The sequence below is a fragment of the Anolis carolinensis genome, chromosome 3 (assembly GCF_035594765.1).
Source record: "Anolis carolinensis isolate JA03-04 chromosome 3, rAnoCar3.1.pri, whole genome shotgun sequence".
NCBI lineage: Eukaryota > Metazoa > Chordata > Lepidosauria > Squamata > Dactyloidae > Anolis > Anolis carolinensis.
In genome coordinates, this window is record NC_085843.1 from 195248575 (window position 1) to 195273601 (window position 25027).

The 25027-nt window shown below is 37.5% G+C and overlaps 1 protein-coding gene across 3 annotated transcripts in view; it reads right to left on the reverse strand.

Moving 5' to 3' along the window:
• chst15 (carbohydrate sulfotransferase 15) overlaps positions 1 to 25027 on the reverse strand; it is a 113342-nt gene that overhangs the window by 28571 nt on the left and 59744 nt on the right. Inside the window, exon 2 of one of the 3 annotated variants that reach the window (XM_008106734.3) lies at positions 14779 to 14911. The exons of the other annotated variants lie outside the window; for them this stretch is intronic. The gene's annotated coding sequence lies outside the window, so the exon portion shown is untranslated. The remainder of the gene's footprint in view (positions 1 to 14778; positions 14912 to 25027) is intronic. 3 annotated transcript variants of the gene reach the window in all.

Sequence of the window (25027 nt, forward strand, 5' to 3'; positions counted from 1 at the left end):
ATATTAGATCTATTAGTAAAAATGTCCTAAATGTTTGATTTATATATTTAAATTTCTATTTTTGTTATTTTTGAGTTGTTTGATAAGTACACTTGATATTGCTCATTTTATTGTTTATGATATGATCAGTCTGTTATGTTTTCTAATGTATGGTTGGCATTTTGCCATTATGTTGTAAACCGCTTTGAGTCCCCCCAGGGGTGAGAAAAGCGGTATATAAATGCAGTAAATAATAAATAATAATAATGTCTTATTTTCGGGGAAACACGGTAACATGTACCTTTCCATTCCTGTCTGAGATGGAGTTCTGACTGAACAGGACTTTCCAAGACTGAATCTTGCCTTTCAAGGAGAGATCTTCATCAATTAGTGCAAAGGCGATTTTGCTCCTTTTTATAGCTTCTCTGATGCTGTGTCAGAATCAGAGGATTGCAGCCTAAATTATATTAATTAATGTGTTTAACAGAATCATCTTTCAATGAGATCACAATATTTTTAATATTTTAAAATACCTTCAAAATATATTTCACACAGAATGCCTTTTGGGCAATCTTACATATGTAACTTACATATCATGCACCAAAAAATTGAACTCAGCAATCCCTGTCATGATAAATTAAGAGTAGGATATCACAAATTAATTTAACTAGGTGCTGTTCCCACATCAAAAAATGAATGGTTAATGAACAGTGAAGGATTTTCTCCAGAGATAAGGCACTGTCTTCTAGCAATGAGGCTTCGAAAAGCAGAAACATTTTCTGCTAAAGTGGAATAACTTTTTTTAAAACTTTTATTTTTTTTCTCTTTAAACTGCATGTTTAATGATGAGAAACAGTTTGCTGAATTAAGCAACTTGTACAAAAACCCCAAAATTACTTTGCTGTTTTTTGTTCCAGTCCTAAAAACTCTTTAAGGCCTCCCAACGTTGATTTTTAAAGCTCAAAGAAAATTATATACTCTTCCAGCGACTCTTAAGATGGCAAGTCCAAGTAGCTCCTGAACTCTGAAACCAAAGGGATTCTTCCATCCCTGAGCTTTTCTGAAGTAGTTCAGTGAAATTCCCAGTCCAAGCTTAGGCAAATTTCTTTGTGTGCTTTTTAAAACCTTCTCATGAGACTACATTATTCAGATTGCAAAACAGAAGAAAGCTTGGTCCCAAAGGAAATCATTCAGAATTCAAAATGCTTCAGGCATTCTATTTTATTTGAACTGCGCTGATAGCTACTTTTGAGTTGCACCAAGCTTTTCAGGGTATAATTTGATAAATATGAGAAAAGGAGCTGCATGTAAATATCCCAGATTCGTAATTGGCATTGAAGATATGCACCCATCTTTCATCTAAGATTTTCTAGTATATCAAGTATAAATTGAAATACCAACATACAGTAACAGTTTGAGCAATGGACTACAACTGTGAATATCCCGTTTCAAATCCTGATGGGCGACGTTGGGAAAGTCCCATGCTTCCAGCCTCAGAAAAAGAAAAAATTCTCTGGACAAGTCTTGCTAAGAAAACCCCATGATACTTCGGTGTCATTATACATCAGAAACAATTTGGAAGCATACAACAACAACAACAACAACAACAACAACAACAACAACAACAAACACTATGATTCTATGATTCTATGAACAACAACAAACACAGACTTAAGTCAGTTGTAAAATATAAGACTTGAAGAAGAAGGGTCTCCTTATGATATATTAAATATGCTGCATTTACTAAATCTCTCTTTCTCTCTACTTATAATATTTAGGCTCTTATAAAAGCAATCAAAATCTAATAGGCCTACAGGCATACTGTTGTATGATCACAAAAAGTCTATAATTAAATTAGGAAGGAACAGAAAGTGGCTTGTGATGTGTGTTTACAAGAATACAGAATTGTGAATTCTCTGAAGAGGACTTCAGAAATCTCTCTTTGTTTTTCAAGGAAATTCTGGATAAGGACACAAAAAGCATTAATTAGAATTATACATATGCTCTACAAAGAATAGAAAAACTCTTAGAAATGAGTTAATCAGTGTTTCAATAGGATTATTCACATCAGTAAAAAGCACAAATGGCTGGATTTTACTGGCACTGACTGGATTTTAACTAAAAGTGGTGAACAAAAGGTGGAAAAGAAGGGAAATAAAAATGTTCATTATGAATGTATAATTTGACTACAAACTGTAAGTAGCATGATATAAGCAAACCTAAAAACATCTTTTAATGGGATTACAAGGGATAATGGCAATGTGATTGGAAGGTGTTTTTACTCAATGATCACAACTTTGAAACAGTATCAAAAAACTGTAGTGTTGCATCTTTAAATACATAAACATAAAATGTTACATCTTATAAAATAATTACAAACACAAAATCAGATGCAAATTTCCATTTAAAGAGTTGTTTTAAAAATTATATAATACTTTTTTTCAACATTGCACAACATAAGTGAGAATAAAGTCAGCCCTCCATATTTGCAGCGGTGAGACTATAGTGCAAGAAGCCCATAAATGTGGAAAAACCATAAATAAAAAAACAGGGTTGTTGTATGTCTTTCGGGCTGTGTGACCATGTTCCAGAAGTATTCTGTCCTGATGTTTCGCCCACATCTATGGCAGGCATCCTCAGAGGTTGTGAGGTATGGATAAACTAAGTAAGGAAAGGAAAGAATATATATCTGTGTAGAGTCCAGGGTGTGGCAACAGTCCTTTGTCACTGGGAAGCCTGCATTAATGTTTCAGTTAATCACCCTAATTAGCATTGGAAAGGTTTTTGTCTCTTGCCTGGGGGCATCCTTTGTTAGTCATTAGCTGTGCTCTGCCCTCAGAGTGTTGGTTCCCATCCACTGTTTTGATTTTTAGAGTTTTTTAATACTGGTAGCCAGATTTTGTTCATTTTCATGGTTTCTTCCTTTCTGTTGAAGTTGTCCACATGCTTGTGGATTTCAATGGCTTCTCTGTGTAGTCTGACATGATAGTTGTTGGAATGGTCCAGCATTTTTGTGTTCTCAAATAATATTCTGTGTCCAGGCTGGTTTATCAAGTGCTCTGCTATGGCTGATTTCTCTGGTTGAATTAGTCTGCAGTGCCTTTCATGTTCTTTGACTCTTGTTTGGGCAATGCTGCGTTTGGCGGTCCCTATGTATACTTTTCCACAGCTGCATGGTATCCGGTAAACTCCTGCAGAGGAGAGAGGATCCCTCTTGTCCTTCACTGACCATAGCATTTGTTGGATTTTCTTTGTGGGTCTGTAGATAGTTTGTAGGTTGTGCTTCTTCATCAGTTTGCCTATGCGGTCAGTGGTTCCCTTGATGTATGGTAAGAACACCTTTCCTCTGGGTGGATCTTTGTCTTGACTCTCATGGCTTGTTCTTGGCCTTGCAGCTCTTCTGATGTCTGTGGTGGAGTATCCATTGGCCTGTAGAGCCAAGTTTAGGTGGTAAAAAAAAACACTTTTTAAAAACTTGAAACAAAAGCTCTCTAGGAATCTCTAGGTCTTTCAGCATGGATCCATAGTCAATTTTCACCAGTAGTTGGTTTTCAAAGCCTTCCTCTCATCTGTTAAGTATTAGTTCATGTTCAATTGTGATTTGATACACTTTCAAACCCAAATAAGATTTAAACAAAATATCCAAGTAGTTCAAGGAAGAAAGCTTCCTCCGCCCATTATCTATTAGTCTTGTGTATTTGTATATAATTGCTACCAATTTGTGTTTGTTTCATTCATATGGCCCTGTTTCCGTGTCCGTCCGCCGCTTCCAAAACCAGCACACATTCAAATGAACTCTTTCGTTTCACCATCCGAATATACAAATGCATTTGTCCCTTTGGCGGCAATGGACGGGCTGCTCAGGCTCCCCTTCTACTCAGTTTTAGGGTTAGAGGGGTGAAAATTACCACACATTGAGGGAATATCCAGGGAGATATTGTACATATTGCATTGACCAATGTATAGAACTGACAAAATCCAAAAGGAAAATTTCAGATTGGAATAGATTGGGAAGTGCAAAAGATATACCGTGCTCCCTCACTTTTCGTGGGGGTTAGGTTCCAGGCCTGCCCGTGAAAAGTGAAAAACCGTAAAGTAGCGGCACTCTATTTATTTCAATAAATATAGCTCCCCTCCCTCCCTCTTTTAACGTACAGCTTTATCTAACTGAACAAACTCCAGACCTGTCACATTTCTGATGAAGGTACCTGAAGGGAACCTTCCCTGCCGTCGTGCATTTTTTGCATATTAGGTTTAGGTGGGCTACTGTGTGCTCCTGTACATAAAAGTGAATTTCAGACAGTCCAGATGCTGCAATATTAGTGTCCAAACTGTTTACACTCACAGCTGTAATTTCTATGCTCCTATGAAATTTCCTCATCAGTCACTAATCCCAAGAGGACATTCTACAAGGGCTATGAATGAGAGAGAGGGTTTAAAAAAAAACAACAACTTTTAAACAAGATACGAAAATTTTTTGGTGCATCTTTCCACTGATTTAAACAAACCAACAAAAAGAGTGCAGATGCATATGCCTACCTTCTACAACTGTCCCTGCTCTAAAACAGGCATCTGTGTACTATTTATTACAAATGTTTGTAACTTATCAATCTCCGAAGCTATTTTTTAATTTGCTGTCTCTACCACTGTGCAAAAGATTTCACTTCACTTTCTGTCCCTGTAATAATTGGATTTTGAAAAAAAATGGCTTGCTGTAGAAACAAGCATTGATGATAAAGCTTCAGTTGAGACGCTTTTAATCCATGATAACTTTTTCAGGAGTGAATTTCCCTTCCAAGGGGTAGATTTCTCTAACTTTCTGTGGTCTCACCACCCTTCTTACCTAGGAGTCATTTGTAAGTTCAGCATCATGGGTATAACCTCCACTGTTGCCATATAACTGCCATCTGCATGGCAACACCAACCATTAGTATCATGGCAGTAGATTCCACAGATCTTATGACAAGCTATGGTTTTACACATTCAATCTGATTTTTAAATAAGTCTACTTTTCTGTATCGAATCCTAGAGAGTAACTGATTTGACTTGGCAATGAAATCCAAGTTAACACCAGTCCTGTGCTCTTCCACATACATTGCTCTGCTCTCAACCTTCCTCGGAAATAGGAAGATTATTACAATTCTTCTTCTTAAAAAAATCACTACTTTGTTAATAGATTTGAAATTTCTCTTCAGAGATTAAACATTTCTGTCCAAGGTGCTGTAACTGAAGCCAGACAAAGCTTGTATGAGTGACATTCATTCTCATTCTTCCAAAAATGAGCTGTCAAAACTTTATTACAGAATCTAGCACTGTGAATATTGCCTTAGGCTTTGAAGTCTCGCTCATTCTGTTCTCCCCAAAAGCAAATTTATTATGACACTTCGTGTGGAAATAAAATGAAGAGGAATTTATGGGGATGCTATTGGAATTTATTGGAATGCCTTAAAAAGTATTTAAGTGCAACTAGTTGTGCAATTTGAATGTGAAAGCAAGGTTGTAAGAATTGATAGAATTTGCAGTCAGATCCTAGCTTGACTGTAGATGAAATTTATCTTTGACATTCCTAATCCAACAATTTATATGCACATAGATTTATTATTTGTATTATGGTAATGATTTTTTAAAAACAACAGCAACAAATTTATTATTTATTTATTTATTTACAGTATTTATATTCCGCCCTTCTCACCCCGAAGGGGACTCAGGGCGGATCACATTATAACACACATAGGGCAAACATTCAATGCCCATAAACACATCAAACAGAGACTGAGAGACACACGCAGAGGCAAGTTAACGTTCTTCTGAGGGGATGTTCGATTCTGGCCACAGGGGGGAGCAGCTGCTTCATCATCCACACTGACGGCACTTCCTCATTCCAGGTCGTAAATTAGTTAATCTTGCCTCCCCACTTATAAGTGGTACCTTATCTCCTACTTGATAGATGCAACTATCTTTCGGGTTGCTAGGTCAGCAACGAGCAGGGGCTATTTTTTATTTTTAATTGATGGGTGCTCACCCCGCCACGGGCTGGCCTCGAACTCATGACCTCATGGTCAGAGTGATTTAAGGCAGCTGCTCAACAGCTGCGCCACAGCCCGGCCCCAAATACAACATTCACACTTGCCTCAAACAGACCAGAGGACATTCCACAGATATATAAACTGCACCTGCCTAGTTTCCAACAGACCTCACAACCTCTGAGGATGCCTGCCATAGATGTGGGTAAAATGTCAGGAGAGAATGCTTCTAGAACATAGCTATACAGCCCAGAAAACTCAGAGCAATCCAAATTTATTTATTTTGTGTCAAAAGCATTGCATAATAAATAAGTTTAAAAGTGATGAAATAAAGGAATCACAAGCAGCTAAATAGTTTTAGACCAAAAGCGGGCAACAGCAACCTCATTGTCCATAGCTTTAAACAACTCCTCCTCAGTACATGAGGCAGGACATTGTGGGCAAGCATACATATGTGGAATTGTTTATTCTGCTCCACAGTCACACAACGTGGAGGATTCCTCCAGGTAGTGCCATCTTGCCAAGTTGTCTTTTGATCTGCCCACTCCGCTTCTGAGTCTATTTAGGGACTTCCAAGTTGCCCATTCTTGGTTTGCCCCTGAAGGCAGACCCTTGTGGAGGGCCATCCAGTTGGAATTGCCTGGTTTAGCTGCCCAGAGCGATACTCTTGCTGTTGCTGGAGGAACATTAAGAGGAGTGGTGGTTCTCATGAAGCTTTTCCTTGATTTGAGTCTACTGGGAGGAGGCTGATAGTCATGCAGTGGATGGCATTCGCAATGTTCGACCTTATTTCTCTCACAGTTAGCAGCAACTGCCCGTCGTACATCAGGGGGGCAATGCCAGTTAACTTGCAGAGTTTATCAACAGGTGTAGGTTTAAGGCATCCTGCGATTATTCTACATGTTTCGTTCAGTGCTATGTCCACCTGCTTCGTATGGGCAGACTTATGCCAGACATGACAGGCATACTCAGCAGTTGAGTAAGACAAGACCAGGGCATGTTCTTATTAATTGTGTGTCTGCACCCCATGCACTGCCAGTGAGTTTCCGCATGATGTTATTGCGTGCAGCTATTTTGTGCTTAGTGTTCATGCAGTGTTTCCTATATGTTAGTGTTCTATCTAAGGTGACACCAAGGTATTTAGGATGGAAACAGTGTTCCAACCCAAATACAAATAATATTACAAAAATCAGTGGGAGAGTCTTTCAGTAGGTGCTGAGAACTATGGCTATGAGTTCAGGCTAGACCTTTTTAGCAGTACCCTTGGTTTCACCTATGCACATACAACAAAATACATCCACTTTTCAAATTTTCTAGGTACTCCAGATAACCTATGCTTCCACCAGAAGTTACCAGAGTTGCCATGGACAATCTAGCAAATTCCTAAAGGGAATACCACTAAATAATTTTTAATGTTCTCCAGGTCCTCTATAGTAACTTTCAGATACATAGTTTATTTGAATATGGTTTGCTAGTATCCACTGTTTTCATGATACGTTTTGGAATGTATCGCCTATGGATATGCAGGTCATACTGTATATATTTGGTGTTCTTCCCTTTGGTGCAAAGAACATTATAAACATTATTATTAAATTAAATAGGAAAGGCATGTATCCCCCCTTCAAGTCATTGTTCCAAGATGCCCAAGATATCTTGTCTAAGATAGACTGCAGTTAGTTTATAAGCTCAGCTGGACAAAGATGCTATTTATTTCAAAATCCATCTACTAATGAAATGTGAGTTTAAGGTTCCAAGGACAGGTCGATCTCTGCCATCTTACTTTTCTTACATGTGAATTACTCATGATAATCTTTTTAAGGCTATGCTATCCATCTTACTAGAACTCTCAGTATGTTGATGGAGAACAATTGGCTGGTGCTTGTGAAAGCATTTCTATGTATCTCCAAGGTATAGATGACAAGCCTCACTGCTGAATCAAATGAATTATAGATAAGCCTGCAGGAAACTATGTCACCATAAATCTAAAAGCCAAATAGTACATATTAAATAATAAATATGATTGCCATGTTAGCCCAATGGCAAGAGAAGATTAAATAAATCACAAATGATTTAGCAAGTACTTAACAATTGTTTTTAAAATTGTATATTTGTATATTCCAAGTGTGCTTATACTGAAAAATAACCTAATGCAATGGTTCTCAACCTATGGGTCCCCAGATGTTTTGGCCTTCAACTACCAGAAATCCTAACAGCTGGTAAATTAACTGGGATTTCTGGGAGTTGTAGGCCAAAACACCTGGGGGCCCACAGGTTGAGAACCACAGACCTAATGAATAAAGAGAAGTATGGATTAGCAAAAGTATCCACACATAATATTAATTCCAAAATCTTGCACTATGTATCATTACAGAAATTATCACTGAGTAATTATGCCATTACTCTTGTAGCTTCATCATATTAACGACCATTAATGCTAGGATCTCACTATTTTTATGTATTTTCCTGATTCAGCAAATTAGCCAACCTGGGCATACACTGCTCATACTTCACAACTTTGAACTCACCACTCTTTTCCATTTCTGCAAATGTAGATTCATATTTCAAAATTGCTGTATTTTATGATCAAGGAAGAAAATAGAGTTTTATCCAGAATATGAAGATAAGAATGTGAAATATGATTCTATGATTCTATGAAATACATTATGATTCCAGTAACCACAGGACCAATATCCAAAGTTTGATTTATCCACATTAAAAAAAACCCTCTCTAAGCATTTTCCAAGTCCTCCAGCATGGATCTATGGTATTCCTGGGCATAATGTCCCTTTTTAAAATAGAGTTCACTATTATCTATAACTCTGCACATCCATGCAAAGTCCAGGAACATTTCCCCCATAGATACAGGACCCATGTTTTACTTTATATTTCTAAATCGTAACAAATGACCTAGGTTCATACTGGTGGTTATCTCCCATGCTGCATTCAGTTACAGCAATATACTGGCATTAAATGTTTGCCATATATATGTTGTGCTCCACCCTGAGACCCTTTGGGGTGAGAAGGGTAGAATATAAATGCTTTAAAGAAATAAAAAAAATATTACTGTTTATTTTCATATTTATTATTGATTTTGCCATCCAATAAAACTTGAGGTCTGTTTCCTCAACAACCATCTTATTCATTCCATACATCCTATTAGCCGAACAATGGTTCTTACTGTACACTGTTGTATGTGCAATTTGCTGTTATGTACTATCAAGTACAAGGAGCCCCGGTGGCGAAGTGCATTAAAGCGCTGAGCTGCTGAACTTGCAGACCGAAAGGTCCCAGGTTCAAATCCCGGGAGCAGCTTGAGCGCCCGCTGTAAGCTCCAGCTCCTGCCAACCTAGCAGTTCAAAAACATGTCAATGTGAGTAGATCGATAGGTACCGCTCCGGCGGGAAGGTAACGGCGCTCCATGCAGTCATGCTGGCCACATGACCTTGGAGGTGTCTATGGACAACGCCGGCTCTTCGGCTTAGAAATGGAGATGAGCACCAACCCCCAGAGTCAGACATGACTGGACTTAACATCAGGGGAAACCTTTATCTTTACCTTACTATCAAGTCAGTTTTGATCTATGACAGTGTTATTATGGATGACAGACCTCCAACAGAGCAGGCTGTTATTAACAGCTCTGCAGAGGTCTTTTAAATTCAGTGTTATGATCTCCTTGATTGAGTTAATTTCTCTGTAATTCAGTTTTCTCTTTTTCTTACTGCTTTCAATTTCTCATTTTAGCCTATGAGTCTTGTCATCTCACAACATGTCCAAAGTTCTCATTTTGTCATTTTTCTTTTGCCTTGATTTGTTCTTGGGCCCATTTATTTGACATTTTGGCCCTAGTGGTTTCCCCATACAAGTATCTGTAGAACTTTCCTCCAGTCACATTAGAAACACATTGATTTTTTCCCTGTCAACTTTCTTCACTGTTGAGCTTCCATATCCATATATAGAAAATGAAAATACTATGGCATAGATGGCCCTCCCTATGTGAGGACCTTATCTACTTCCTTCAAAGCTACCCTTACACATCTTAATTGCCATCGGATGTCAATAATTTTCATTTAGCATTTTCTAAATACAATGTTGCAAATATTTTTTAAAAAGCTACAAAAAAGAAGAAAAAATTTCCAGAAAGCAAACAAATAGGATATGGAAAAGAAAGACCATATATACTTGAGTATAATCTGAGTTTTTCAGTCCTTTTTTAGGGCTGAAAAAGCCCCCCTTGGATTATACTCAAGTGAGGGTCCTGGCCGGCTTATATTCAGGCCGGCTTATACTTGATTATATAGGTAATCAAAGTTGGACAGTCTTATATTATTAAAGTCTTTATTGTTATCTTAAATTACAGTTTTATGTAAATATTCAAAAACATTTCACCTACTGATGCCTCAATTGATGTAATTTTTATTTTTGAAATATACCAGTAGCTGCTGCATTTCCCACCTTCGTCTTATACTCGAGTCAATAAGTTTTCCCAGTTTTTTGTGGTAAAATTAGGTGCCTCGGCTTATATTTGGAACGGCTTATACTCAAGTATATATGGTACATAGAACTAGAAATGTGATTTCTGAATTTCTTTTCAGTTACACATACTATAATTGCACCCCTCTCTATAAAATTACATTATATACTTCTACAGATAACAAAATCCTATTAATTCTCAAAACTCACAGTGACCAAGTCATTTTCTTTGTTTTCCCACCAAAAGTCAATCAGAGATTTCCAGACCTTTAAAAAGGTCACAAATGACTTTTTTTCTAGTCAAAGCTGATAATTGATCAAATTGTGTTAATTCATTCCATTTTATCAACCATTCCTATGCCGGTAATAATATTTTTTTCTATTTTTGTGCATCTCTTGCTGCCATGCATATATCCATGTCCCTCCTCCCCACAAAAAATTATGGTTCCAAATGGGTATTAATGTTTTAAGATATTTTACGTTTTTATCCACCAGATATGTCCATGTTGTTCACATTTCCAGCAAACACACTTAAACATTCTAGATTATTTTTCTGTTGTCATATATCAACATGAATTCTATAGAAATTCTCATTCTCATAACTAAATGTAAATTTAAACTCCTTTGGCCACTTCCTTTCCCATCTGAATGTTATATTCAAAATGTAGGCCATTTTATCATACAATATTTCACTTGTTCTTCTATCATATCAAATTTTAACAAAAACTGTATGTTTTACCAATCACATGTTTTTCATCTGTATATAACTGCAACATAAACTTTTGTTAGTTTTGTTCAAAGCCAAAGCTCATTTTATCTATCTTATTTTATTCATATTTATTTATTTTTCAAACTTATATGCCGCCACTCCCCTAGGGCTCGGGGCAGCTTACAAGAACCGGCTAAAATCAACAATTTAAAAACATCTTAAAAACATCTTTTAAAAACATCTTAAAAACATCCTAAAAGCACCTTTTAAAACATCAATAACAGAACTCAAAAGCCTGCCAAAACATAAGAGGCCCATTGAAAACTTTGTTCCTCTGTAAGTAGGTGCTCATTTTATACTCTCTTTACAATTCTCAAAAGGAGAATTGGTCAGTTAAACATCTTTATTTGCCATTTATTGTCTTCTAAAATAGACATAATATGTATCAATTCCAATTTCTTAATAATGCATGTATCTTCTGATTTCTTGACTACTGTCTTACATTTTGATTAATGACTCTCATAGAACAGGTTTTTTTTCGTGTCAGGAGCAACCGGAGTTGCTTCTGGAGTGAAAGAATTGGCCGTCTGCAAGGACGTTACCCAGGGGACGCCCGGATGTTTTGATGTTTTACCATCCTTGTGGGAGGCTTCTCTCATGTCCCCGCATGGAGCTGGAGCTGATAGAGGGAGCTCATCCGCGCTCTCCCCGGGTGGGATTCGAACCTGGCAGCTTTCAGGTCAGCAAACACAACCTTCAAGTCACAAGGCTTTTATCCCCTAGGCCATCAGAGGCTCCATAGAACAGTTAATTCAAATTTGAATAGAACAGTTAATTCAAATACACAACTATAACGGAATTGCTGTTCAGGATTCCCTGAAAAATAGAAACATACAAGTAGGGATAGGAACAGAGTTCTGTAGCTTCATTCCTCATGTCATGCATGATGTATCATATGCATAGAGAGGCATCTACACATACAGTGAGAATATCTACATACACTCAACAGTATGTGCGTAGACTGCAAGATGAGCCAAGACCTTACCACAGCCATTGTGAATAACTTCTCTCTGAGGAGCCATCTACACATGCCAGAAATGGCAATGCTGATCCGGAGTGGGGTACTCCTGATCAGAATCACCAAAGTGTACACAACCAGCCTCTGAGCTGGCTTGGGGACTGACAGATACTCACACTACACATTCTCAAGATAGCCTGGTATCTGCATAGCATCCACATAGTGAAGCTGCATTTTCCTTTCTTTGCCATAAGTCCTTGAAGAACATATAATTCTTTATTCATCCAGTTCCTTTCTCCAGATTTCAAATGTACTGTTTGTCAATACTTTCAAAACTCTCTGAGGCAAAGAAAGCAAATTTTATTCATGCCTTGTTTTGTGGCATGCCAATTCAGAAAGATTTATGCAATTAAGATTCGAGTCTGTGGTGCTAATGCTGCAGATTGCTGTGTAGAGGTCCCTTGAGAAACACAGTAGACACCGATTGCTCTCTTGGAGTCGCAAACGTTTCCCATTTATTAATATTTTACCATCAAGTGTTACTGTGAACTCTGTGCAATAATACATTTACAAAAAGAATGTAACGAAGTGAAATGCTTTCTCTCAGCTATATTAGAATATGAATAATAAATTGTCAACTTAAAAGTTGTGTGATCAGAATAAATTATGCCAATTATGTGAAGTAACTTGAATTTGCTTGAGTGCTGTAATTCTGATTTTTAAACTAGATTAAATAATAGGAGAGACATGGAATTGAAATTAGCCAATTCTCCCACCCAACAGTAGGTAATGCTATGAAATCTTACAGAGGTAAATCATTTAAAAAGTAGGTTTGGGTACCCTGTGACAACAAGACACACGTGACCATAAACCTGTTGTCATCTAACCTCAACCAAATTTCAAATGCCTCCCACATTTGAAGATCTGTGCAAGATCTATCTATTGCTTCCCCAAAAATAATCCATTAGGGAAAGAGAAAGAAGGGAGGGAGGACGAATGGATTGTTTGGGGGGAGAGGAGATTTATCCCAATGGAATATTAGCCTTAACAAAAAAATGTTACCTACCCATGCACTAAAGGACTGTTACTACTAAAACAGGAGGTATACAATACAGTCTTTCTGTGTTATAACAGTATTAAAAGGTAAAGGTTTCCCCTGACGTTAAGTCCAGTCATGTCTGACTCTGGGGGTTGGTACTCATCTCCATTTCTAAGCTGAAGAGTCGCCGTTGTCCATAGACACCTCCAAGGTCATGTGGCCAGCATGACTACATGGAACGCCGTTACCTTCCCGCTGGAGCGGTACCTACTGATCTACTCACGTTGGCATGTTTTCGAACTGCTAGGTTGGCAGAAGCTGGAGCTAACAGCAGGCGCTCACTCCGCTCCCGGGATTTGAACCTGGGACCTTTTGGTCTGCAAGTTCAGCAGCTCAGTGATTTAACACACTTCGTCATTGGGGCTCCTTATAACAGTATTAGATAAGGCTTTATCATGACTACCCACTTAAGATAGGAATTCTGGTGTCACAGATGGCAGTCACAGGTGATTTGGGCCTGCAGGCCACACACACACACTCTTAAAGAGAGTCTCTTTCCAAGTTACTCTGTGTTGAAAAGTACAAGGGGGGCTTGCTACCCATTTAAAAAGATAATGGAGCCTGAAGAAGAACCAAGGGTTGCAAAATCAGCACCAATGAGCCACAGACTGCAAATGAATGCTGGAGAGAGCCTGAGGATCAATGAAATGGTGAAACCCTCTAGCACTAAAACTGAGGGGAAAGGGAGCATTGGGAAGCCCTCCCATGTTGGCCAATGGGGAAAAAATTGTTCATTTGGATGAAAGAACGAAACAGCTCATTCAGAAAAGGCATTTCCAGAAACAGTGCTTGTAAACGGGGCCATACAAATGAAACAAACAGAAACGGATAGCGATTCTATACAAAAGCACAAGACTAGCTGTAGCCCAATTTCCCCTTCAAGGTTGCCACAATCAACCAGAACAGGGGATTCACTCTTTAGGATAGTCTTCAATAGCCTAACTGAATGCTTCAAATACATTCATCTCAAATGCTTCAGTATTAGGATTTATCCCAAACTTTCTTCATATCAAGGAGGGACCAAGCCTTTTTTCTGCCGCTTCAGAGTTTAGATCACATAGCAATATATTCAAAGTATAAGAAAAGATATTTCAGCTAAACATTGGGAAGAACTTCCTGATGGTAAGAGCTATTCAACACTGCCTCAGACTATGGTGGAGTCTCCTTTACTGGAGGTTGTTTAATAGAAACTTGAATGGCTGTTTATCAGGAGTGTTTAGACTGTGTGTTCCTGCATGCTAGCAGGTGGGACTAGATGGCCCTTCTGGTCTCTTCCAAATCTATGATTTTAGTATTTATGAAAAATGCCCTTTTATCCCATTCTTTCTTAGGGCATTACTTCTATGGCTCTGGAAGATGATGCAAATCAACAGCTGGTTTAAGTAAACCCTCTCACTTTGTATGAACTTGTGGCTATTTACTTCTGAGCAATGAAAAGCCTGCCAAAAAAATAAAATCAATTATATGGGAAATCACTAACCTCTATGACCTTCTCACAAAAAAGGCTTGAGTAATGGCTCTGAAAACTCACACAACACTTTATGCAAGTCGGTGACCTTCTGCAGCTCAAGTATTCCCTCACTCTGCTCGATATAAAGATTCACATAACTCAGCTGAAAGGGAAAACAATTTTACATGTCTGTCAGTTTCTTTGAAAGCAATAGCTAATAGCATATAAGATATTAAGAGGGCTTTTTGTTTTCATTGTTATTGGTGTTAAAACATTTGGTAACAGTCAGAAAATATATAAACAGGCTGTTTGACAGGAGTTCAGATATAAACTTGTCACCAGAGCTTTTAGAAGGACTGAAAGCTTTTCTACTAAAGGCACAATTGTTTTCTTTAATAGTGACTTTATGGATCATGCTGCAAGTTGTTGTGATGATTCAGTGCAACAGAAGCCTGGGATTTGGCAAAGAAACTTAAAGACATTCATGAAAGCAAGAAAACAAGTGGCATATATTACTAAAGATACTCAATATTCTGTGCATTTGAAAATATATTTACAGTTGGCCCTCCATATCCATGGATTCTGCATACACAGATTTCATCATCTATGGCTTGAAATGTGCACAAAAAAATCCCTAAAAAGCAAACTTTGATTTTGCCATTTTATACAAGGGACATGATTTTCAGGGGATGCTCAGATTTTTAACTTTGAATATGTTTTAATTGGCTTTCAACTGAATTTTTAAATATTGTTTATATTTAATTCTGCTTTAATGTTTGCATATTTGTATATTTTAATTATGCTAATGCTTTTATGTTAAGCTGCTTTGAGTCTCCTTCAGGAGAGATAAAGGGGAGTAAAAATAAATATAATGATGATGATGATGATTTTTCAAATAATAATATTCCAAATTCAGACTGACAGAGTTTTGGGGCACAATACTACTGACCTCACAATCATGGAAAAAAACAAAGTATGGATTGTCAATGTTGCAATCCCAGGTGACAGCAGAATCAATGAGTAGCAACTGGAAAAGTTGACATGACATGAGGATTTAAAAATCGAACTGCAAAGACTCTAGCGCAAGCCAGTCAAGGTGGTCCAGTGGTGATCAGCACACCGGGTGCAGTGCCTAAAGACCTTGGCCTGCACTTAAACACAATTGGTGCTGTAAAAATTACCATCTGCCAGCTGTAAAAGGCCACCCTACTTGGATCTGCACACATTATTTGCAGATACATCACATAGTCCTAGACACTTAGGAAGTGTCCGACATGTGATCCAATACAAAAGCCAGCATAGTGATTTTATTTGCTGTGTACTAATCTTGTTGTGTATTGTTGTGTATTATTATTATTTTATTGTGTCATTATACATAATGGGATTTGATCATCCACAAGTTTTGGTATCCATGGAGGATGCTGAAACCAAATCCCAGTAGATTTCAGCGTGTAACTTTCCTCTTTTATTCAAGCGCAAACAATCTTCTTTAAGCATCCCATCCTTCATAAACTAAAACTATAAGGCAAGAGAACAGAGATAAAATACACATTCCATCTGCATTCTTATAATGACAGCTTTGAACTTCTTTTTGCTACAGATTCATAACAAACTATAATTTTTAAAGCACATGCATTCTGACTGTTTAAATAGCATTGAATGCTTGTGATATTTCTGTACCTCATCAGTGGGGACTAAATACACCACAGGCTTAAACAGCATAATGTGCTGTTTATGGTAATTAATTTTCAATCCCTACTCATTGAAGTGTTCAGTTGATAGAAAATGACAGCTAGAAAATGTACAGAGACCAACTGGAAACAAATTATGATACAAATTATATCAAAGTAATTTACATATTCATAGCTTTGGTACATTTCACGAGGGAGCAAAGCTATTACATTTTCTTTTGCAGTGTAGAAGAATGCAAGATGTACCAAAATCCAAATTAAATTGGCTACAAATAAAACAAACGATTCACTGCAACGAAACTGTAATGACATAGTGCTTTTCCAAAAGGTCACTTAATATTTATACAGAATGTTGTCTCTGAACATATTATTTGCATATTCTATAATAACCATCTCCAAAAATAAAATGATTTCCACCTCATCATTGCTTGTTTTACTTTTCATTCTGGAGCTCTTGGTGGTAAGCAGTAAAAGTGTGCTTTGGGTTTGTATAAATCTGAATCCTAATATGATTTGGGCTGGTTCACACAGATTCAAATATCTGAATCACAGATGGAGTGCTCCAAAGTAACCTTTTGAAGAAACATTAGCAATTTGGATTCAGAGGACCACAAAGATTGGTGTGTTTGCACAATAAAATAAGCCAGGAATCTGCAGGAACTCTGAGTGTTCAGAAGCAAGCCACATGTCGAGTCTACGCTGGACAATAATTTTTGTTGAAACAGGAGACACTAAACAAAACTATGGATTTTCACCACAATATTGCCTTATTGGGTTTTCTGACAACAGGTGGCTTCTCTTCCCTAATTTTCTCCAATCTAAAAAAGAGAGAAGGAATCCAGAGTTTGTTTTTTGAAAAGAGAATCAAATTGAATCTTTTAAGCAGAGTGTACCACCAGATGTCTGGCTGAGAAAAAATTGATACACTTCTCCCCAAAGCTTCTATGAAAAGGAAACATCAGAGTGGAACAAGAGTTCCATGATTATGGAAATGGGAAACTTTATAGTATGATATTATTGCATTACTTGTTGTGCATTCTCAAAACCATCTACACTGCCATATAATGCAATTTGAAACAGCATTACATGGTCAGTGTAATAGACTCATACAATTCAGTTCAATGCAGTTAAACTGCATGATATTAATCAATACTGACCATATAATTCAGTTTGAAACTTCATTATATGGCAGTGTAGATGAGGGACTCAGACAAGAAGATGTCATCGTGCCAGGAAAAGAAAGAGATATAGAAATGCAAGATTTGTCAAAGCATTTCTAAGACAACTATAATTGGGAACTAAAAAGTGTCAAGTTTGTTTAGTGCTTTGATGGGAAACCACCAACAAATACCTGGTGCAGGTGAAGAAACAGGCAAAACTACATCTGAGTATTCCTTGCCTTAAAAAAATCCAATAAAATTCATGGGACTGCTGTAAGTTGACAAGTAACTTGATCATGTGGGCAGAGAGAGAGAGAGAGAAAATCAGCTTTTTGAACACACACACACAAAATGTAGTCATTAAGTAATGAGATTAAAATAACGTAAGATGAATCAAAAGTAGACAACAACAAAAAACTAATACTCTTTTAAAGAGTTCTGATAACATTTTGGAACCTATGAGAGTAGCTCTGCTTGATTTCTTCTAATGGTGACAAAAACACATATCATACGCATACCTGCTTGAGGTATGTCTCATTTTAATATTCCTTTCACGTAGGAATGCATAGGATTGTACTATGACTTCATCACAACACATCAAGATGTGCAATTTTCAGCAGCCAAAAAACAATCACTTTAGGCCAGAAAAAAAGCAGTAGGTATAGATAAATGAAACATCAAAAAGCAAAAAACTGGTGCCTCAGTTTTGCTTCCAGGGGAATTTGTTCTGATGAATTTTTACCTTCTTGAAGTTTTAAGATTGTAATGACACAAATTGCACATCACAGCAAAGTACTTTCAGGTGACGTTCATGATTAGATGAAAAGGCACATCACAGGTTTGCTATGATCGTCTACTTCCTTTTTTTCAAAAATGTTTCCCCTTTACTCATTGCCTGATCAAAATTATTCAGAAAACTCCCAAGATAGAAAATTGGCTTCATACTCCCTCCACTAACAAAATAACAATCTATTGTGCATTTTTAATTATTGTAGCTGCCTTTTTGTTCTGTCAATTTTCCATTTTCTGTACACTTTTAAAATCTCTTTGCAGAGTTTCTAAAGATAGTGAAAGGAAATATTTTATAAAAACTGGCACAAAAGATATCAAACATTTTCCCTTTACTTAACTCACTTTAGAGTGAAAGATGCCGTACTTAATTCCCATCCTTTTATCTGAACACAGAATCCTTCCACTTGATCTATAGCTGGGACTTGGCCAGGAAAAGAAAATCAATGTTCTTGATGTTTCCAGCCAACAAAAAATCCAAAAATTGGTAGGTGAACAAGGGGAAAATGGGTTATGTCACAGACCTACTGCATAACACGAGACTGGGGGCGAGGGGGGGGGATATAACTATGTTTTTTGGGAAGACATATGGAATGTGGAGTTTTTTTACTTCCTTGTTTTGTTTTGTTTTGTTTTGGCCTACTCATGCCTTTTTTATACAGGCAACTGATACATATCAAAAATTGCCCAAAGTTAGTCTCAACTAGAGTACATCTATGGAATCAAAGCTGTTAATCTACATATTGACTTACTAGTCCCAACAATAAATTTCATGGATCTACCTTACTTGAGAATAACCAGTATGATCCATGTCTATGTATTTTTTTAAATAAATAAATAAATAATAATAATCAGTTCTAAAACGTGAAGCTCTTACTAAGTTTTCCATAGACCAATCAAACTACTTTATGAGATAAGAGTCTTGCACATTTTTAGACCTAACCCTGGTATAAGGTCTCTTAATGAACATGACCTCTGCTTAATCAATGGAGTCTATTTCATTCTAGATTTGATTCTTTGTAGACTTCCTTCCTGGCACCATTCTATAAATGATACAACAGTAGCATCTTTTGATGTCAAGTACAAATTTGGACATTTTATTTTGACAGCTATAGTATCACCCTAGAGATCAGGAAGGTATATGTTTCATTTTTGTGAAACAGAAGCACTGCATAGTGCTGGCTTTTAAGAGTGAACCTGGAAGATTTCTGTGGATCATATGGCAACTATATCTTGAACCAAACAATTTCAGAAGGAAATCACCTTGTGCTTTATAGATTATAGCAAAGCCTTTGATTGTGAACATATGAAAAGCTACTGTTTAACAAAACAGAAATAATGACTGCAGGTAATTTACATAACTTTAAAGTAGGTCATGGAGACATAAAAATAGTTAATGATTTTCCATATTTTGGCCCAGTAATAAATCAAAATGAAGACTGCAATCAAGACATTCAATCAAGAAGAAGACTGCAATCAAGAAGAAGACTATAGATCTTCAAATACAAATGTATATTCTTGCATACCATAGTCAGGACTGTACATAGGATTTTATGTAAAGTTGTGAAACCTGGACAATGCAGAAGGCTGATAGAAAGAGAATCAATTCATTTGGTGCTGGACAAGATTTCGTAGGGTACCATAAACTGCCAAAAAGGCAAAAAAAAATGGATTTAAGAGAAAAATGAATTTGAACTCTCCCTAGAAGCTAAGAGGACTAAGGACTGTTGTGATGGCACGCCCAAGCCTTTGGAAAAATTATAGTGTCTGGCTTTACTTGGGGACTATCTGTATACCTTTTATTAAGATCAAGACCCTTAACATACAGAGGCATTTTAGGCAAGATGAAAGTTAACCAAAATGAGTTTACTGAAAACAAGATGAATAAAAGGTTAACTCCACCCGGGTCTATTGAAAGATAGCTTTAAACAATATATTACAAAAGGAGATTTTGCTGGTCGCAGTCATCTCTCTGGGATCCTTGAAAGTCTTTTGCCTCTAATGTAAAGTGATGGACTTGGTCTTCTACTTTGTGATACTTGGGCTGATTGCAAGTTTCTGTTGTCACTGGAACTGATAGTATATGAAGAGTTTCTTAGTGCTAAAAATGCCTGTTTGGACTGCTAGGGCCTAGGATTTCCAGACAATATCCAGGCCTCTAATCTCTGTAACGCTATTGCAGAAAGAAAAGAGGGCCTAGCAAGAAAGCTCTGTGGAGGAAAATGGACTAAACCAACTAAGACTAAACCAACTAAGACAACCCTAGGCGAGTTTTTTAAGTTCCACCCAAAAACTAATACAAATGGAGGCATCTATACTATTCAGAAACCTAAACAGAGGGAACTGAAGCAAAGGAGAGGAAAGGCAGAGCCAAGACTTCACAACGGTCCTATTCTGGATATGTAATAAGAAGTGACTCAATGTAAAAGACAATGATCTTGTTCAAGTGGAAGGTAGCATGAAAACAGGGATTGATTCAATTATGGAAGCTACAGTCTCAAGTTTGCAAAACCTAGGAGCAGACCTGCTAATAACAGGGTGACTTGAAGGTCTCTCATTCACAGAGCCACCATAAGCCAATATCAACTTAACAGCAATTAACAACAAGGCTTCCTTTATCTGTATTAATGAAGAACACCAAGGATGACATTGACCGGTGAATTTCTGAAGAGACACAATTATCCTGCATTAGTCCCACAATAATCCTTTCAGCTGCTAAAATGAGGATAATGCTAACTAGGGATTTTAAATTCATAGTGAAAGCATTTCAGTTAACGAGCTGAATCTGTAAATCTTCAATACCTAGAGAAATGGGTTAGCATTTGATCTTAGGCTTATATCTTTTACTCAGATATCAGTGAAGCACAAAAATTATAGCACTTGAAGAGCCAAAGCAATTCTGAATGGATACAAAAGAAACCTAGGGATATGATAGGCTTCATGTGTGTTTTTATTACTTGCCTGTATTAACAGAATCCAAACACAAGTTGGATTTAGTATGCTTATGAAAAAAGAATACCTGCATGTACAAAACAAAAGGAAGATATTTTCGAAGAGCATAACTGCTAGAATAAATGGCCCATTCTAAATAAGATCCTCCTCTGTTGTTAGTGGATTTTGAATTTACAGCTAGCTAGAACACCGTAATCAAATTAATCTTTGAAGCCTCAGCATGCTTTTTTGGAAATAGTGTTTTACTGACCTTTGTGGAACTTGCTTCCTCATAAATAAACTCAACCTTGTCTTCCCTCCAGATGTGTCTCGTGTTACCACAAACAAACCCTCCCAAAAAAAAACCCAGAAATAAATCTCCCCACATCAGTTACATCCCTCTATGAACAATATGCAATAATGTTTGTTTATAACGACAAACCATTAGCGACACAAAGGTTTATAAGTACTATTACCAAATGACAGTACTACTGCACACTATCATTTTTACTGCCATTCCTCAAGGATTAAAGTTTCTCATGAATATAACTACATTTGCTCAGGTAGGAAACAAAATGGGAGATAACAGGAAACCTGGGAGTGGGGATCCATTAAAGGTGATGCTGCCTGGGCCAACAATAATTGAATCTCCCCATTAACTTCTATGAATGAGATACAATCACTACAACATAAAATATTTCTAGAGAAAAGCATATTGGCATGGAAAAGAGATGGCATAGTCACATAAGTACACTTTTATCTCCCACTCTTCTCAGTTTTGAATCTGTTCATTCATAGATCTGATCCATCATGTTGCCTCATTAATCCGTAATGTTTTCTTAGATGTGAAAAACTTTGAATTTAAATGTGTATAACATAGTACTCTACTTTACATATTGAATCTACTTTTCAACACATTTTACCTTAAAATGTTTCTCCAAAACTGATAACTGCATTACAAAATTCAGATAAGTGAGAAATCCACCAGATGGTGTACCTTTTTAATCTTGAAAGTGCATATCAAGTAAATTTGCCCCAAAACATGAACCAAATAAAATCCAATCATTCTTCAACACATCAGGTAGGATTGAGCCATATATATCAGAGTAGACAGAGTGCATCTTATGGCATACTTCTTGCTCCCAAACCCTCAGTGTTCTCCAGAATATTTAAATCTAAAATGATTGGCATTTACCATTTGCTACCTAATTTTGATGACAAACCAATAGAGGAGATGTAGTAAATGTGAGAGTCAAAATCATACTTGATTTCGTTCCTACTCAGTTCAGCATCAACTGTCTATTAATCTTATGCATTTGTATGGAATCAGTTTTGTTTTGTTTCATTTATTTTGCCCCATTTTCATTTTTGTTTGCCGTTTCCGAAAATGGGGTGCCTATCCGAATGGGAGTTTCGTTCCACGTCCAATAGAACAAAAAAAGTAGAAACCCAACAATTTCTTTCCTTTGAATTTTTTTTAAAAAACCCAATACTGCCCAGTGGGAGGAAAAAGGGATTTTAAACAAAGAATTAAGCATAAAAGATTTAAAGATTTAAAAATACTACAGTACAGCAAATAGAAGCAACAGATATCTCCTCCTTTCCCGCACCCTTGAAGCCCCACGTGCGCTCCACAGCCAAACCCACCCACACCTATCCCTTCAAAAATCCCAGCCCCCTTCCCTTCAAAGAAAGAATAAAAATAGAAGCCAAGAAGCCAAGCTTGGGGAAAAAATAAAATACAAACAAATCTCTTTCCCATGGCAGCAAGGCAAGGAAGGAAAGGCAAGGCAAGAGGCAAGGCAACAAGGCAGCAAGCAAGCAAGCAAGCACACTAACACAGAGAGACTGGGTGAGCTGAATGAGCAGTAGCAAGCCAGGCAGCCAGACAGCACCAGCAAAGGACGTGCTCGCAATGGACACTTTGGGGCGGTTGCCCCATTAAATATCCTGGCAATGTCAGTTTTCTTGGCCTCTGATTGGCCCAAAGCCCCAAACATCACCTCCTCCTCCTCTGACGCATGCAGAAGAATTCACTAGGCTGTGTGAGGAAGGCCACGCGGCCCAAAAACCAAACAAAGAAATGGAAACCGTGCAATTTTCTCTTTTGTTTCACCTTTCGTTTCATCCAAAAAATGGGCTCTTTCATTTTGTGCCAATTGAAAGGATGGTACGAAATGAATACACAAACGGAACAAATAATGTGCACACCTCTACTGCCTATATACTTTGAAACTCAGTTTAGGTTGATTTATATATAAATATAAATTTTATAATGATCAGATATGGGTGGGAAAGTTTATTATCTAATGATGATAGTAAAAAATGATTTGACTTTAATGAATAATTAATTTTAATTAACATCAGTTATCTTTCAATCTATTTTACACTATGCCACCAATCAAGACATAAGTATAACCCTCCAGTACTTCACCAATGAGTTGTGGACTTGCTGACATTTCCACCAATGTTTGCCTCTATGTGTTTTAGTGTGTTGTAATCAACCCTGAATCCCCTTGGGGAGATAGGGTGGAATATAAATTAAACTTTATTTACTATTTATTACCAGTGATCATTTTCCTCTGAGAAAATTCTAGAAAGATTGAGTAATATGAATGAATGAGACTTTATTTCTATTTGTCTTGTGCATTTGTACAGAATCTTTATCCGTTTCTGTTTGTTTCATTCGTAAGGCCCTATTTTCGTTTTTGAGAGCCTCTCCCGAAAACGGGCGCCTTTCCAAATGAGCTTTTTTGTCCCGGGTCTGAAAAAAAAGTCCTGTTGGCAGCAGTGGGCAGGCATGCTCCCCTTCCCCTCAGTTTTAGGACTAGAGGGGTGAAAGTAGCCACCATTTCTCCCTGTTGTTTCCCCCTGCAATTGGGAAACTTAACTTGCATCTCTTCCTTGGAGCTAGGGGACCTATGGTGGGATCCTTGGCACGGGGCTGGAATGCGCTGCGTTCAATGGCAGCTTGCTGGAGCTGACCCTCCATTGCGTTTGCCAAGGAAAGTGAGTGTGTGGAGTACAAGCCCAAAGCGACAGCAACTGCCAGGGTTTGCAGCCATGTGCCAAGCACCTCTTACTTGACACTCAGCTCTTGGCTGAAGGCCCTGGCAGGCGCTGGTGCTTTGGGCCTGCACGCCACACACACACTCTCCTTGGAAAGAGAGTGCATGTGTGGCATACAGGCCTAAAGCACCAGCACCAGCCAGGGCCTGCAGCTGAGCGCTGAAAATCAGGCAACCGAATAGTTACCATTCCCACTTTCCTTTTGTTTCACTGAAATTTTCGTACCAGAGGGGGTGTACTGTTTTGTGCCACCCGAATGAAAAAAAATGGGATGGAACCACTAATTAAACGACTGAAACAGTTACTGGGCCCATGACTAATTTCTATCCCGCCCTATCTCCCCAGTGTGGACTCAGGGTGGCTTACAGCATGTAGAGAGGCAAACATTCAATGCCATATAAAAATACAAAATAACATAAACCAAAAGATAAAACCCAGTGTACATTAATGTAATAAGGAGGTGGGAGAATTTAATTTTCTATATTTTGGAGAAATTATACCAAACTGGCATGTTTTCAACAATAAAATGCATGCAAAATAGGATAGACTGCTAGCTGTTTACCAATTATTTACTAAGATGAAAGGGTACATTGTGACTACGTATAAACACATCAATTAACTCCAGTGCTAATGAACAGA